At 44.1% G+C, this 15257-nt stretch overlaps 2 non-coding genes and 1 pseudogene across 2 annotated transcripts; 1 reads left to right on the plus strand and 2 right to left on the minus strand.

Annotated features, from left to right (window-relative positions):
* Positions 1-10054: 10054 nt before the first annotated feature.
* trnak-uuu (transfer RNA lysine (anticodon UUU)) lies at positions 10055-10127 on the minus strand. The gene has a single exon. It is a non-coding gene; the product is annotated as a tRNA-Lys (tRNA).
* Positions 10128-11359: 1232 nt separating this feature from the next.
* LOC133453222 (U6 spliceosomal RNA) lies at positions 11360-11459 on the plus strand (annotated as a pseudogene).
* Positions 11460-11598: 139 nt separating this feature from the next.
* On the minus strand, positions 11599-11671 carry trnar-ucg (transfer RNA arginine (anticodon UCG)). The gene has a single exon. It is a non-coding gene; the product is annotated as a tRNA-Arg (tRNA).
* Between the last annotated feature and the right edge of the window lie 3586 nt (positions 11672-15257).

A 15257-nucleotide genomic window follows, 5' to 3' on the forward strand; every position in this document is an offset into this window, starting at 1 on the left:
GCCACTGGTTCGGCTTCACGTTTGGAGGCCATAAGTACACATATACCCGTCTTCCCCAAGGGTTTTGTGATAGCCCAACAATCTTTTCTCAGGAGATAATGGCATGTCTGAGTACACATCAACATTCACCAATGACCCAGATTCTGGTGTATGTAGATGACATTTTAATAGCTAGTCCAACAGAAGAAGAATGTAAAGAAGAAACAATAGCTCTGCTCAAGCACCTAGAGGAAACTGGAAACAAAGCCTCATTAAAGAAGCTCCAATTCTGCCAGAAGGAAGTGGTTTTCCTAGGACACAATGTCTCTCAAGCAGGAAAGAGCCTGACCGAGAACAGGAGGGAAGCCATCAGAAATTGTCCAAAACCCACTAACAAAAAGCAGATGATGGCATTTCTAGGATTAACCAATTATTGCAGAAGTTGGATCCCAAACTTTGCAGAGCTCACACAACCACTGTTGGATCTCATCTACACCGTGGAAATGTCAATGAAAGACCCCATTCCATGGACCCCAGAAGGCAACCAAGCATTTGAGGAGGTGAAAACTGTGATCCTGAACTCTGGAGTCCTGGCCCTACCAAACTACAACAAGGCATTCATCCAGACAGTAGACTGTAAAGGTATATTCATGACCTCAGTGCTACTACAGACATTTGGGGACAAATTAAGGCCAGTAGCATTCTACTCCAAAAGGTTGGACCCAGTAGCCGCTGCACTGCCTTCTTGTGTTAGAGCAGTGTGCGCAGCTGCATTGGCCATACAGGCCTCAGCTGAATTGGTGTTGTTTCACCCCCTCACCCTAAAAGTGCCACATGCTGTTGATATGCTAATCACCAGCACTAAAATGTCGTTCATGTCGCCTGCTAGACACCTGTCAATTACTGCAACACTGCTATCCCAACCACACCTGACGTTGCAGAGATGCAACACTCTGAATCCAGCCACACTTCTCCCAACAGAAGATGACGGCGACCCTCACTACTGTGTGGAACGAACAGACAGCTGCTGCAAACCAAGACCTGACCTACTAGACACGCCCATCCCAGACAGCACATATGTCTATGTAGATGGATCAGCCTCAAAATCACTTGAAGGAAAGAATCAAGTTGGTTACGCAGTAGTCACGGATGACAAAGTTCTGCATGCTGAAACACTGCCGTCCAACCAATCAGCTCAATCTGCAGAAATCCAAGCCTTGACAAAAGCCTGTCAACTGTTTGAAGGAGAAATAGTTACAATATTCACAGATAGCCAATATGCACACTCGGTTCTCCATGTATTCTCCGCCCAATGGAACCGGCGAGGAATGAAGACATCCACAGGGAAACCAGTGGAACATGCAGCCTTATTGAAGGAACTCCTCAAATCAGTACTGCTCCCCAAAGAAATAGCAGTATGCAAATGCAGGGCTCACACCAAAGGAATCGACAGAATCACCAAAGGAAACGCCAAAGCAGATGAAGCGGCCAAAGCAGCAGCTCAAAAAACCACAACTGACATCATGACCAGCACACAAATGGACACTATTCCAACTCAAATTTTAATTGACATGCAAAACAATGCTCCGCAAAGAGAGAAAGACATTTGGCTAAATGAGGGTGCTACTGTAACTCTAGAAGGCCTCTATGTAGTGCAAAACAAACCAGTACTCCCAAAAAATCTGTTCCCCCTGGTGGCTAAATTGAGCCATGGGAAGTCCCATGTCTCAACAGGGGGGATGCAGAGTATGGTACAAGAAATATTCCATACATCGCCAGGTCTAAATACCTACTTTAAAAATTTTTGTAGGAGCTGCCTAACATGTTGCAGGCACAACACGCAAGGCAATATGAGACCTAAAAGAGGTCAGTGTCCCCAAGGGACCTATCCATTTGAAGTTATCCATATGGATTTTATTGAGCTGTCCAGAAGTGGGCAATACAAGTATTGCCTAGTGTTAATTGACTCCCTATCCAAATGGGTTGAAATAGTCCCGGCCAAAACAGCTGACGCACTCACAGTAGCTAAAGCCATTTGCAAACACATAATTCCAGAACATGGCATTCCAAGATTAATTTGGAGCGATAACGGTGCACACTTTGTGAACACTGTAGTCCAAAACATGGCTAAACACCTAGGTATCAATCTAAAGAACCACTGTGCCTATCACCCACAAAGTGCAGGCCTAGTGGAACGAACTAATGGCACTGTTAAGCTAAGGCTCAGAAAAACCATGGAAGAAACTGGAAAACCATGGCCTGAATGCCTGCCATTAGTCAAAATGTACATGAGAATCGTCCCAAACCCATCAGGCCTCACACCCTCTGAGGTAGTGCATGGTCGCCCGTTCCAACTCCCTCTATGGGAGGGAGAGCCGTGGCAAGAGAAAACCGAGGAGGCAGATCCACTCTCGATGTGGATGAGTAAATTGTTTGCTGAGAAAGATGTTCAAAGTTCCTGTAAGCTGCCGCTTTCTCCTCTCCCTTCTACGCAGGAATTGCTGAAACCAGGTGACCAGATCCTGGTTCGAGTGGTGAAACGAAAGACGTGGTCATCACCCCGATGGGACGGCCCCTTTGTCGTCCAGATCGCGACCCCGACAGCAGTAAAGATTGCTGAACGATCTACGTGGGTTCACCAGTCACAGTGCAAACTAGTAAAAAATTTTCCAGACCCTGAGTAGGCCGGAAGTCGGACGGTATCAAAACCTTTGTCCGCCGAAGAACTCATCTGACGCCTACTCGCCAGCCACGGGTCGTGCCTCCTTGCACTGCCATCATGAGAATTCCACTCATCATCATAGCCATTGTGGTCCTCTTGACCACAATCTGGCTCCTGGTGGAGAAGAATGAAGAGGAGCCCCGAAAGAAGAGATCAATAGCGGCCATACCAATCCGCAAGTGGTATGAAGTCAAACAACCCAAGACTCGGTTTGAAATGAACATGTGGTACAATTTTGCTGGGTTTATAGCTAAGGAACAAAACATGTCTAATTGCTATGTGTGTAGCCGAATGCCTTTGTCAGCAGGTAGCCCACCAGTACACCCCATTCCCATAGACCCACGCAATGGTTCGTACTACCCTGATATATTGAAATCCAGGTACAGCTCAGGCTATTTGCTAAATTACGTTAAAGGATTCAACAGCACGGCCCCAGCTAATAAAGGCCGTGGGTTTAGCCATCTCCTATCATACGATTGGTCGTCCCCAATCATGATACAGGAAATACCGTTCCCACAACACCTTAAAGCAGTTTGTTACAGCAACGAAATAGATTTTGGGAAACCCACATTCGTAGGAGAAGTCCCAATCTCTAAGTGCTCCATTAATCTAGCCGCTTGCGGCCGGAACACAGCTGACCCGACCAAATTTAACAAAACATTTTTGCCTACGAATGCTACTTGTACTGAGTACTATGCAGCTCCTGATGCAGTTGGGACTGACCCACAAGATGATATCTCTTGGATGTGTGGCAACTCAATCTATCTACTCCTCCCACCAGGATGGGTAGGTAGATGTATGATGGTAAGATTGGTCCAAGACGCATTTGTGTTTCGTGGACACCATACCCCTGCACGTACTAAACGTACCATAGGTATCCTCCCCCATGACTCAGTCTGGGGTAGAGATGTCCCCGATGACCATAAACTCTGGTCAACAAGCCAAAAGATAGTTTTGTCAGCACTTCCCCAGTTGGGAGTCGCAAAGACCATGTTAAGGATTGAGACTATAAATTATCGCATGGGTCTGTTCATTAACTCCACTCTTAAAGCCTTAGGAGGAGTGGCAACGGAAATGGCTGCCATTAGAGAAATGGAGCTCCAAGATAGAACTGTGTTAGATTTGATAACTGCTAAGGATGGTGGAGTCTGTGCAATGATTGGGGAACACTGCTGTACATTCATCCCTGATGAAACCGGTACTGAAGGTAATATTACTACAGCTATAGCCGAATTACGTCAGTTGGCCAAAGTCGTGTCAGAAGACAGGCGCTCAGCAGGTACCACTTTTTGGTCCTGGCTGATCTCAGGCCACTGGACTGACATAATGACTAAAATTATGATTCCATTTATCACTGTTCTGGTACTGTTCTGTGTTTTCACTGCCTGTATCATTCCGTGTCTCCGTGCAATGGTCCAAAGGTCCATCCAAACTTCATTAGTCCAGTATTCTGAAATCCATTACCAGCAACTCCAACAAACCTAAATTGAAGAATGTGGCTACCCCAACAGAATTAATGACGAGAATGTCCATGATGGTACCGGAATGTAAACTGTTTCATTTTGTTTGCCAATAGTTGCATTAACAAATTTGCATTAAGTATGTTATAAACTTTCCCCTTGATATTTCTCATATGTTGAACTTATAGTATGATGCTCATATCCTAAGCCTGATGGACGGATATTAGTTGAAGTTTCATAAGAACAACAGGAGGGAATTGTGAGATTGATAGATCTTTTTGAATTAAGTTGCTGTCCTTATGAAAATATGAAACTACCAGAATTAGGCTTAATTAGGTCAGCTCAGAGAAACTGACCGCTGGGTTTTTCCACATCCTTATCGCAGTTACCAGAGGTCATAAGACAGGCCACCCCCCTGAGGGTAAAGGGGGTTGTCTGCTCTGATGAACAGTTGACCATTGTCAGATGGACACATCTGTCCCAGATTTCCTGGGTTCAGGAGGAGGCCCAAATTGACCTTTGCCCTGAAACCGATCACATGCTCTGAAAATATGGCCAGTTGCCCACTTCCTGAGAGATACTCAGGGGTTTTTTGGACTGTCCTGGGACAACTGTTCTATTATATTTGTAAAGTTAGCCTGCACACATCTGTTCAGAGTTCCTGTTTCAGCCCCAGAGGGCATATAACCTCAGCGACCTATGGTTTATAAAAACTTTAAGCTTCTGTTTACCTCTTTAACTGAAAATATCACATGTGTGACATTTTGACCCCGATGTCTGTTCCTCTGTATGTTTCCCGTTTTCTTCCATATGTCCATTGTATGTCTATTTTCTATTGGCTACCTAAATATGGTAATTTCCTGTGTCCCATTTTAAATAAAAAGCCCCTGCAGAGGATGAAACAGCGAAGCATTCCGTCGAGGGCATCCATAGAGCCACGTTGCTCTGAAAAGCTCTGACCTTGCTTCCGCTTTCTGCAGAAAGGGCCTTAAAAATCATTCCAACAGTCTTTGGTGTTATTTTTTGGTTGAGAGCTGGGTTTTATGTTGATTTAAACCTAACAACGGCAGTTTAGAACAGGTGGGATTTATCATCACTGATGTGCGTACGTCCAGCGTCCGCACGTTTGATAAATCCGGATTTTTTTGTACTTACACACATTCTAAATTTCACTCCTACGACAGAATTTAGGACCTTTTCTACGCACTGTTGATAAATGAGGGCCCTGGGGCCTTATGTACTAAGAGTGCGGCGCACAAAAAACGTGCGTACGCCACTTTCAACGCTCACGGTCGGATGTACAAAGAATGACGTGAGCGTAGAAAGCTGCGGTCCTTCACACACACATTAAGGCTGTTGTACGCACTTTTCTGAGGTTCTGTCCGTTGGAGACACTCACTGGTGATGCAGTGAAGTGCAGAATATGAGGAAACTTAACGTCAACAATAAGTTCACGACCACGTGAAGGACATGACAGTCCCCACATCACCAGATAAGTTACACGAGAGTGGAGCTGCAACAATCTCACAATCAACCACATGATCTGAAACAACTAAAGGAGCTCAACGATGGAACCTGCAAATCCTGATGGAGCTTTGGCTCCGTTAGAGGAACCTGCTGATGCAGGATCAGGAGCGAGTCTTCAGGGACCAGACTGATCTGCTGGTCCAGGACTAAGACTGGACCATCAGCTGGTTTAGTCTGGACCTGCTGGTCCAGGACTAAGACTGGACCATCAGCTGGTTTAGTCTGGATCTGCTGGTCCAGGACTAAGACTGAACCATCAGCTGGTTTAGTCTGGATCTGCTGGTCCAGGACTAAGACTGGACCATCAGCTGGTTCAGGTACCAAGAGGATCTTCTGGATCTCTGCCTGAACTGGACCAGCTGCTCCGGTTCAGACCAACATGATGCTTCAGCTGGAGCTGCAGGTCGAACATCTGTCTGTCGTCATGACGACCGTATGGGAGGACTACTGGAGATAAAAGCCAGACCCTAAACATCCCATAACTGTGTCTGGACAGAAATACATTAAAATTAATTTTGAAGCAAAAACCGGTGTTGTGCCAAAAAGTGATTGTCTGCCAGAATCTTATTTCTTCTGATTTGTGGCCGCGGGAGCGCGCACAGCAGCCCGTTGAGCGAGAGCGCTAAACCGTCAGATTTCAAATTATGAAGCTCAAGAATGAGATCAAGTCATATTTAGGCAGAAACAACTTTTCATTAACTGTATTTGGCCTTCAATCAATTTTTGGCAGGTAAAAAGACCCATTTTCAGGGGAGAAATCAGATTCTGGGAGGCAATCACTCTTTGGCACGACTGTCCCTCCTCCTGCGGATGCGACACTCCGAGTTTAAGCAATCTTGCTCTTTATTTCTCACGTTTGCACCCCGATAATCCCGTCGGCACAAATTGTCTTTATTTCTGCAGCAGAGGAATCAGATCGTAATGCTTCATGTTTTAAATATAAATGTATTTTGTTCACATTGTTATACTTATGAGAGTGGTGATCGCGGACATCCATAATGTGTAAGACTCAATAAACGTGTACATTGGTCTTAATCCGTTATATAATATGCATGACAATAAAGCAGAACGAGGAGCCGTTTTTCATCCACCAAAAATTCTGGTGTCGGTTCTTAAAATACAAACAAGAAAAGCAGAGTGTAATGATGCCCTAACGCTGCCCATAAACATTAACAAACCCGTAGGATCATAATAAAACCACAACTCTTCACCGAACGCAACTCAAAGCAACGAACAGCATAATGTAGGTGTCAAAGTGAATCCCAGAAGGGCCGGTGTCCTGCATGTTTTAGATGTTTCACTGCTTTAACACACCTGATCATCACCAACTTGTCATCAAAGTCTGGATAGTTCTGTTGATGACACAGTCACTTGTATCATGGTGCAATGAAGCAGGGAAACATGTAAAACCTGCAGGGACACCGGCCCTCGAGGACCGGAGTCCGACACCCCTAAATGCCCCAAAATGAATTATTTATTCCAGCTCAGAGCATTTTCTTGTTAGGATTAGCGGTTTTTAATGGATAATTATCTTCATATCATATTCAAACATATATTTGAGGGAGGAGACAAGGTGGAGTGTTGTGCTCCCGCATGTGCGCTCAAATCCACGCTGATTGGGATGTACAGAGAAACCTGCGTGGATTTGGGCGTACGCACAGCTTTGTACATATGAATTTTTGCGTTCTTGTTAATTCCACGCACGGATTCACGTTGAAATCCACGCACTCTTAGTACATGAGGCCCCAGGTTCGTTGAAATAAACCTGGTCCCGACCAGGTTAGGTTCAGAGAGTCTGTTACTACGGTAACTGACCGAGAGCTTAAGTTACCTCTCTTTGTGAAACAGGCTAGAGTTACTCCTCTTTCTCTGGTTTGAGTTACCTCCCTTTGTGAAACGGAAAACTCAGAGTTTCCCTCATTTCAGGGTTAATAGACTCAGAGTTTTCACTAAACCTGCTTTGTGAAACGGACCCCTGGGTTTGATTCCCAGCCATCGCAGCAAACATGTGGGCGTTAAGAGTTCTCTTAACGCTGGGGGAAAGTTAGCAGTCTTTATGAAAATGAACTCAAACATTCAACACGTATGTCTACATGGACAACAATACTCTGATCAGAATCACATAAAAGGTGTTTATGTTTTGTTGAAGTGGAGATAGCAGCTGGGTTTCAGCTAAACATGCGGTGAAGTACCAGGAGAATGCTAGAGACAGACAGGTGGGAGGTGGACGGGTCCAGCATCTCCTGGTGCCGTAGGAGACGATGATGGAGCAGTAGCAAAACCATGAATGAGGTGGAAGATGAGACCTCCATCTATCTGGATCTCCTTCTGCCTGAAGCCTGTTCTTCTTCCTCCCTGATCGGACATCTCTCACATTGTTCTGCTGCAGCTTGTTCTCCGGCTTCCTCCTCCTTATCTTTAATCTGGACTTTCACTAGTTTTTGTCCTGGCTCAGAGTGAACAAGTCCCACTTTGCTGCCATTAACATTGTTACATTATTGTTTGGAAACATGCAGGTCCCTCGGATTAAGAGTCTGATGCTCGACATCTGAGATACCGAGGTCTTGCATGAGAACTTTGGTCGTTTTCGAATTCAGACACTACCGCACTATATGCTACATACTGCAAAGTATGCACTGAATACTGCCTACTGAATGAAGGATTCAGTACGCTGCTCCAGCAGACCGTTCACACAGCAGTGTGCTACAGTGTATCCCAGAATGCATCTCGCACCAAAACGTCAGCGAAAGATGAGATTTAAAAGCAGACTAGAGTGTTTCTCAATCCTGGTCCTCGTGTTCCCTGTCCTGCATGTTTTAGATGTTTCCCTGCACCAACACACCTGATTCTAATTAAAGGTCCTAATTAGCTGTCACCAAGGTCTGCACAACTCTGTTGATGACACACGTACTTTTATCACGGTGCGCTGAAGCAGGGTAACATCTAAAACATGCAGGAGGACCAGGATTGAGAAACACTGGACTAGAAACTGTTGTAATTCCAGCTGTAGCGCTGTTAATATGCCACTTTATTACGTTTTAACATCTTTTAACATTCAGGCGTAAAAGTAAGGCGTAGAAATTTGATCCGATGTTTCGGGGATCAAAAGAGCCGCCGGTCCGGCCGCATCAGCAGCTCACGGCCGGAGAACAGACGCGATCGCCGGGTCAACCCACGGCCTCGTCCCGGGGAGAAACCTGCAGCCCTGTGGAGAATTGTCGCCGGCTGAAATAAATCATTTAGGAAATAAATGTTGGTTTAATATATTAAATCTAACAGTTGTAGCTGTCACGTTAGTTTGTCTGAATATAAAGTGAAGCTTCGTGTTGTTACTAGATGGATATATATATACCACAGACGGATCAGAGCTGTATATCTTATAGCTCAATGGGTTGATTAGCGACTTTCATACAGCGAACGGGGGTTCGATTCCAGTCGGGCTATATTTTGCAAATTTCCCCGATGCGGGACTAATAAAGGATTATCTTATCTTAAATGTTGAAATAGCAGTAAAACCACATTCATTGATGAAATGACATAAGGGATGGAAATTGATTTTAATAAATGTATTGAAATGAACATAACAGTCTATTGAAGTTAATTTTATTTTATTATTAACAAATTCTCCTCTCTGTCGAGTCGCTCTCTCTCCATCTTCTCCTCCTTGTCCAAACCCTCTCTCTGCATCTATTTATTTCAGCTCCCGGACAAATTCTCTGTCAAAACACAGCAATGAAAAGTAGTTATTTCATGAAAAGACAACGAACTACAGATATATAACGTTGTCATAACACTTAGTTCACTTTTATTTACGGATAACTTAGCTAAGATAACTAACAAAAACCTAACATACTATTAAAAACCCACAATTTTTAATCGTTGTCCTTACACTAAATTGAATTAAAAAGGTTATATATTAAAGTTATTTACATTTATATTCCTCCTTCTCCCTCTCCACGGTGTAACTAGTCCTTTCTGCCTTCACATCACATCACTGTCCGATTGCAGCTGTTTTCTCAATAAAGCTTTGAGAAAAAAAAGAAAAAATCGCTGCCCGGCCGAGGCCGCATTGCATTCTGGGATATTGTAAGCGAGGTAGGCTGTTTGAAGCATGCTGCGGATTTTTTTCCAGATCAGTACAACATCCGGGTATTTTTCGCACACTGCAGATTTCCTTCTGTTCACATACAGCATACTACTTACTACACTTTGGCCAAATCAGTGTATACTTGTAGTACAGTATGCCAATTCGAAAACGGCCTTTGTTTCCGTCTTTCCTCCATTTGTTTTTTTAATAGTTTAAGATGAATATTGAAAATGATCATGTCATTACTTAACAGTCAGAAACAGCTGTCAGCAGTTAATCCACCTGAACAGGGACTTGAACCCTGGACCCTCAGATTAAAAGTCTGATGCTCTTCCAGCTGAGCTACTCAGGTCACATTTGGAGTGTTTTGTTTCTTCTTTTTCTTCATTTTTTTCAAATATAAAGCATTTCAGAGGTTTTAGAAAGTCCTGGAGGAACTTTCAGTGGTTGTTCCTCTTAAACATGACAGGAAATGCTGCTCAATTCTGCTTTAAACTTTGCAGGTTTTTCTTCCATTAAAGTCTTTGTCTAGAAAAAGTCAGTCTTCAGTTTTCCAGTATTTAAACTTAATAACTGTGTATCAATGTCATTGGAAAGTCAGTGTCCATCTCATTTTGAACCTTTATATCGGTGCAGGGGATCTAAAAGACCACCATGTCCACCGTGCCCCAAAAGTCATCAAATTTTGCACCAAGCCAGGTCTTGCAAAAAAATATAGATATTTAATGGTTTGCATTAATGGCAGTGGCCTGATGGCTCAACGGCGCCCCCTAGAAAACTTCGTGCCTCAAGCCCCACAATACGGTCTGACGTACATGCGCGAAAATCGCTACACACCTGTATCATGTCACAACTTAAAGAAAAGTCTCTTGGCGCCATGGCCGAAACCGAACAGGAAGTCGGCCATTTTGAATTAATCGTGCAATTTCTGCCATTCCTTCGGCAGTTAATACGGCCCGAACCGTAACATGCACCCAGATGTGTTATTCATCAAAATGTGCGTCTCCATCCTGCGACAACGCGCATTACTTTTCTCCGTCAAAAGCGTTACGTGGCGACGCTACACGCCAAAAAGCGCGCCCACCTTCATCTGATTGGTCCATATTTGATAGTTCCCCAAAAGGCACCAAATTTTCCACCAAGCCAGGCCTGGTGAAAAAAATTATATTTAATGGTTTGCATTAATTATCTCCAGGCCCGGAGGAATCCAGATTAGCCTTCTGGTTTATGTTGTACTGCAGTTCTCAGTCCCTGAGCAGGTTTTATTCATGGTTTTATTCATGGACGCCATATCAGCCCGTCTTTGTCTCTGCAGCCACCCAATCACGACTGCCTGATGTAAGAGAGGAAGTCTTAGAGGGTCAAACTGAGGCGAAATGTGACGGATCAGAACCAGATGCTGTCACTTTGGGAAATGGATAAGTTGCTAAATGTATTTATCTGTGCAATGAAGTTGCAATACTTGTTTTTGAGTTGTTTTTAAAGGCCATTAAAGGCCATTTCTGTTCTCCGGTAAGGCAACCATTAGAATCCAGGGTGGAACACCAGGGGGATCTAAATCGGGCTCACAGAGAACTTCCTGTTGTGTTACTTTGGTAGCACACATACTAAAATTGGAACGATACAGAGAAGATTAGCATGGCCCCTGGATGACACGCACAATCGTGGAGTGTTCCCAATTTTTCCTTTCATCCTGAATGTTTTAGATGCCACCCTTTTTTAAATGATCAAATATTGTGTGTATTATTGAACTCCGTACCCAAAGTGACCTGTAAAGAATGAATGTGAATTAGGAGACCAGATCTAACTATCTGAAGGCTCTATAACCACAGAGGGACTTGAACCCTCAATCTTCTGATCCGAAGTCAGACGCCTTGTCCATTAGGCCATGTGGTCCACGAGTTGCTCCTCTGAGGTGACCGAGAGGTTAGGGTGAAGTATGAATCATCCACCGAAAGCCAACGTTATCCACAACGTTGTAACGGTGCAAATGTTTCCAAATGTAGTGGGGTGTTTTGAACACACCCAGGACGCTCAGTCAGGCTCCCTTGAATGTTTGAATGCTATGAATGTTTATGAACATTTTGTGAATATGTAAATTTGACTTTAAAGCCGGCTCAACCCGAAATCAGCTTAAAAGCTTCACCTAAGATGGCCGCTTTGTCGAGGACTCCAAATCCCAGCCTGCTTTGGAGGTGTGAAATAGGGTGGCGACCGAAGGGCGCATGTCCAATCACTGGCCGGGCCCCGATGACGTCGCCGCACCTTGACAGACAAAACTGCGCTGCGCCAGAGACGTTTTATAAACGAGACACCCCACTACGGTTCAGTTTCCTGTATCTGCGTCACGTTGGTTTCCCCACTGCCCCGCCCCTTTAGGAGACAGGAAGTAGGTCCTGAGTCTATTGAGTCCTATGGGAAAAGGGAACATGAGCACAGATTATTACCAATTCCTTCGCCCCATAGTAACCTAAGTAAATATGGGTAACATTTTTCAAAAGCCACAAACCTTCTGGACATTCTGACACCAAAATGGCAATTTTCAGACCAACAGATTAGGAGAAAATTAACTTTGTTTGAGACCTGTCTCTGTCTGAGCAACACACTCTCGCGAGATTTGGCTCTCATAGCTCTCCTCTCTGGTGCTGATTCAGAGATTCAGAGTCGTTGGTCACTGCAGAACTGCTAAAGTCATTTTCCCATCGGATAAAGGTAGCTGTTCAGTGTGGCATCACTGTGATCAACACTCAACTCTTTGCAGGCACCAATAAAATTAGTGCCCCTGTCTGAGCGAAGGAGTTGTGCAGGTCCACGGATAGAGAAAAATCTTCTCAATGCATTAATTTGTGGGCGGCAGTAGCTCAGGTGGCAGAGCGGGTCGTCCAATGATCCGAAGGTCGGCGGTTCGAATCCCGCTCTGTCCCAGTTTGCTGTCGTAGTGTCCTTGGGCAAGACACCTTACCCACCTTGCCTCGTGTGAATGTGTATGAATGTGTATGAATGTGTATGAATGTTGGTGGTGGTCGGAGGGGTCGTTAGGCGCGATATGGCAGCCACGCTTCTGTCAGTCTGCCCCAGGGCAGCTGTGGCTACAGATGTAGTTTACCACCACCAGAGAGAATGTGTATGAATGAATAATGATTTCTGTAAAGCGCTCTGGGTGCCTAGAAGGGTGCTATATAAATCCAAGTCATTAATGAAAGTGGATGTGGACATTGATTCAACCAGCTCGATGTGCATAGCTCTTGATGACATGCATGTGAAAAGTACCGCCCACCATTTGCTGTCTGCACTGCCTCCCCTTGTGCGACGTGTCATCACTGTCCACGGACCGAAGACATCCAGACCAACATTGGTAAAGGGTGGCAATGGTGAAAGCCTGTCGGCTGGCAAGTCAGCCATCTTTTGAATCTGCAGCTTCCCTCTGAGTTTACGACAGATGACACATTTGTAGAGTACAGATGAGACCAGGCGTTTGCTCCCGATAATCCACAATCCTGCCGCTCTGATTGCTCCCTCTGTGATATGACGGCCCTGGTGAGCTACTTTCTCATGGTAGTATCTCACCAAGAGGAAAGCAATATTGTGAGTACGGGGAATGATAAGTGGATGCTTTTCTTCCTTTGTGAGAGTTGCCGGCGTCAGGCGGCCTCCGACCCTGAGTAATCCATCTTCGTCAATGATGGGATTGATCTTTGTGAGTGGACTTTGGGAGTTGCAATGTTGCTTCATATCGAAACATTTGAATTCTTCCTTGAAGACCTCACGCTGCACAGTGAGAATAATCACAGCCTTTGCTCTGAAGAGCTCACTTATGGTTCAATTCAATTCAATTCAATTTTATTTATATAGCGTCTAATCTGTAGCGGAGCAGGCGGGGGGGCAGGGGGGGCGGCCGCCCCGGGCCCACTGCTCCGGGGGGCCCACTCCGAAGAGGAAAAAAAAAAAAAAAAAAAAAACTCAGAAGAGGAAAAAAAAAAAGTGTTCTGAATAAAATAAGGACAGTTGGACTGTATAAAACTTGTGTTCATAAGGATAAAGTTGTTTAAAAAATAAAAATGAAACAAATAGTCCCTTCTCCCCGTGTGTGTCTCCCTGTCATGCACGGGTTCCCACGCGCATCTGTTTAAGGCTGGTTTATGGTTCCGCGTTACACCAACACAGAACCTACGGCGTAAGGTGCGCGTCGCCGCGTAACCTACGCCGTAGCCTACGCCGTAGCAATGCGTCGAGCCAGTTCTCGCATCAGAGCCTTAACTCATGCTGAGTTTCAGCAGCTGAAGTTGATTAAAAACTCTCTCCGGGCTGCATTGATGAGACCAGACTACCAAACCTCACCTTGCTCTCAATCCAGAGGGATATCGCCGTTGATGAGAGCAAGTTTATTGTGACCAAAAAGACGAGTCATTAAGATATCCAGTGCTGCGGTTGAGGTTGCCAGATCTGACAGGTTCCAGCCCAAATGCAACGTAAAACCCACCGAAAAAATGAAAAACCAGCCCGAATCTTACATTCTCTGTTAAAACCATAAATTATGAAATGCGTAATACATTTCATCCTCACATAGCCTAACTAAATACCCTAAAAAAAAGTTCAGTCTCCAAACAAAAATTACAATAAAATGGAGTAGATTAAAGCAAATATATTATCAGTGAGTTTATTGTGTAAATTTCTACTTTTCTCTGCCATAATGGAAACTTTTTTTTGTTAATAATTTCTCCTAAATATTAAGTAAAACCCAGGAAAAGCAGCCCAAATATATATTTTTTAGCCCAATTGGGCTGAAACCTGCCCAACCTGGCAACCTCACCTTGCTCTCAATCCAGAGAGATTTCTCCGTTGATAACAGCAAAGTGATTGAAAGGTGAAGAACCGGCTGATGGTTCGGAAATAGTTCGGATTTGAAAAAGTTTTAAAATAAAAGTTTTTGCATTTTGGGTCGTTCAATACCCCCACCCCAGATGGAAATATGTTTTGTTGTGGTTCTCCGCCCACCGCTGGATGAAACCATCATTGGTAAGCTGTCATAATATTAATTATTTCTGATAACATTGTCATAATGCTGAATATATGGCCTTTCCTATATTGTTTGTTGCTGTTTGACCGCCGTGTCTGATTGTGTTAAATACATGTCGTCGTCGTGTAGGTTGAACACGTGTGTCTGAATTGTGCTACTTGATATCAGACATCTATGGCTAAGATGAAAACTTAGCCTTAAAAAATAAATAATATCCCCACGATAAGTCATAATTATGAGATAAAAAAGTCGAAATGATGAGATAGAAAGTCGAAATGGTGACTTTTTATGTCATAATTATGACTTACCGTGGGGATATTTTTATTTTTAAGGCTAAGATTTCATCTTATTTTTTTCTTTTACTGGTGGAAATGGGCTTCCATAGACATCACTGATGTCATTTGATTTTTATCTCCAGTTTGATACTTATATCTTAAAGTCTGCATTAGGGTTATAGTTAGGTTT

This window comes from Cololabis saira, chromosome 10 (assembly GCF_033807715.1).
Source record: "Cololabis saira isolate AMF1-May2022 chromosome 10, fColSai1.1, whole genome shotgun sequence".
NCBI lineage: Eukaryota > Metazoa > Chordata > Actinopteri > Beloniformes > Belonidae > Cololabis > Cololabis saira.